This window comes from Eptatretus burgeri, chromosome 3 (genome assembly GCF_056783735.1).
Source record: "Eptatretus burgeri isolate ZD-2024b chromosome 3, Ebu_testis_v1, whole genome shotgun sequence".
Classification (NCBI taxonomy): domain Eukaryota; kingdom Metazoa; phylum Chordata; class Myxini; order Myxiniformes; family Myxinidae; genus Eptatretus; species Eptatretus burgeri.
The window spans coordinates 13272903-13275402 of NC_140963.1; positions in this window are offsets into that span (position 1 = coordinate 13272903).

A 2500-nucleotide genomic window follows, 5' to 3' on the forward strand; every position below is an offset into this window, starting at 1 on the left:
CTTGTAAGAAGTTTGTGTGTAGATGGGTGATGGTATCTGGTGTTGGTGTAGTGCACGCATGATGGGTCGAACGGCCTGCTTCTGCACCAAAGTTCCTTGTGTAGCCTTGTAAGCTTGTTATTACTTTTCATCTCTACTACAATACAAATTTTCACACGAAAGCGAAGAGGTGATGAACAGGCAGGCGTGGAACAATTACAACCTCAAACTGACCGAAACGCACAGAAAGAATATCAACTGGTAATTAACTTGGTAAAACAATTATCTTGAAAGGTAATACTTTTTCAAAAGTATTCTTCTTTAACGGTCACAATTATTCCCATGTTGTTGTGTGGTTGGCCGGGGGGAGCTTGCCGCAACTCTCATGACCAGGCTGGCCAGGCCTGATAATCAACAAATATCAGGGGCAGGAATTAGTAATTTGTTTAGGATCCTGGCAATAGCTCGCCTCATCTTCGCGAAGGACACCGTGGGACATATAACGTCACCAACTATTGCCATCAGATGGGACGCTCGGTTAACGTCCAACCAAGGAAGTAGAGATCTATCAGAGCGTACGAGAAGTTCCCCGATTTGGCACATAAATTCCCTGGATCCCAATGAGGATATCCTCACGGTGTGCGGTTCCTTTTTAATTGCTTCAAAAAATAATTGCAAGTAAAACGTGCAGAGGCTGTCCATAAAAATGTTGACCTAGTATAATGAAGTCAATCGTCTGTATTCCTTATTTGCAATCAAATTAAGTCGAGTTTATTGACTAACGGAGAAACTGCCTCATCTTCCATATGTGGTTGATCTGTTTTTTTTTTAACCAAACCCATGCACCCTTCCCCAGGTGGGGGGAATATAATTATAAAAAATACAAAAACTTTTAAAAATAACAACAAATAAAAAAATATATATAAATAACATTTTGTATTTTCTTGTTTTGATAAATTGTTGGGGCGTTGATGCGGCGCAGGCATGATGGGCTGAATGGCCTCCACTTGAGTCAAGTTTCCTTGCGTTTCTGAATGTGAACAGCAGAGGTGTGGAATATTACTCCATCCTGTATTTCCGATAATCTAAACTGTACGAGAGCAAACAAACGCGAAAAGCTAGTTACAACATTAATCAAGGCTAGCATTTCTGAACCCAGCAGCATTGCCTTTTTACCCCGACAGTTTCATCATTCTTCCGAGGTCAGTGAGCTGTCTCACAATCACATTGCTCCTTCCTTATCCTTCAAAGATACATTTACCACACCCAACCCAAAGTGTGCCCTCAAATCCTTTCGTTACAAAGAGCACCAGCAATGTCTGAAACAATGTCTGATGAGAATGGATTGAATTGGCAATTCAAAGAGAGAACGTGATCAGACCTTCACCAAAGATGTTAAGAGTTTGATGCTTGCAGAACAGAAGCACAAATTTTTTTTTTTTTTTTAAATACACACTCGATAGAAACTGTAGTTGCCGTGATCGGACTGAGACAACATCACGACAAAGAAGCCATCTTGAATTTTAAGAATATCATTATGTGCAGACAAGAAAGCTGGATTTTCATGTCTTAGACAGCCAATAAATTACTGGAATAAATTCAATGTATTTAATTGAAATCGGTTGCTATGTTTTGCGATAATCCAGCGAGACAGTTCGAGGCCACCGATTGACAACACCCGGACAGGTCCGAAAGAGAGACGGGGGTAGTGTAAGACACAGTTGCCCATGAGAGTCAGACAAAAGATTTTAAACACAAGGAAGCTTCATTTTCATGACTTTGAATGTGAAACAATCATGTCAACTGGTATGGAAGTACTGGGTGTGACAAGATCAAGCCGATTCAATTTTGGTTCAGGTCCGGGTGCAGATCCTGCCAATTAGTGGGATACAAAACCTAAACTGTTCACCATGGTGGAACTATGCGCTCTACCCAGTGCCATTCTAGTTACCTCTGTCAACGAAGGTGGATGGAGGTTATGTTTTCACCCCTGTCTGTGAGTTGGATGTCTCAAAAAAGTTGTGGACGAATTCGGACAAAACTTGGTGGGCAGGTTGAGTGTGTGGCAACTGGCAAGGAAGAACGGGTTCAATTTTGGTGAAGATTCGAATCCGGGTCCAGATAGGACAATTGTTTTTTGTTTTTTTGTGTAACAAGAACAAGTCGATTAGATGTTGGTTCAGATCCAGATGCAGATCCGGTCTATCATTGGGATACAAAATGTGTAAACTATTCCACCTGGTGGAGGTACGCACTCTGTCGAGTACCGGTATAGTTTTTCTTACATTCAAAGTAATACCTCATGGTTGGATATACTTCAAACAGTCCACAAACCTTGTAGCTTTCAAAATTGTCTGATAACCAGAGTTAATTTGAACGTTAAGATGGATGTACATTATTTTTTTTTTTCTTCATAAATATTTATTGACCACACACTTGATCACTCAGCGCTGTTGGACGACTCGGTTTGCTGTGCTGTTTCCCATTCATTTTGTGTAACAACGTCCCCAATGAGATGTTT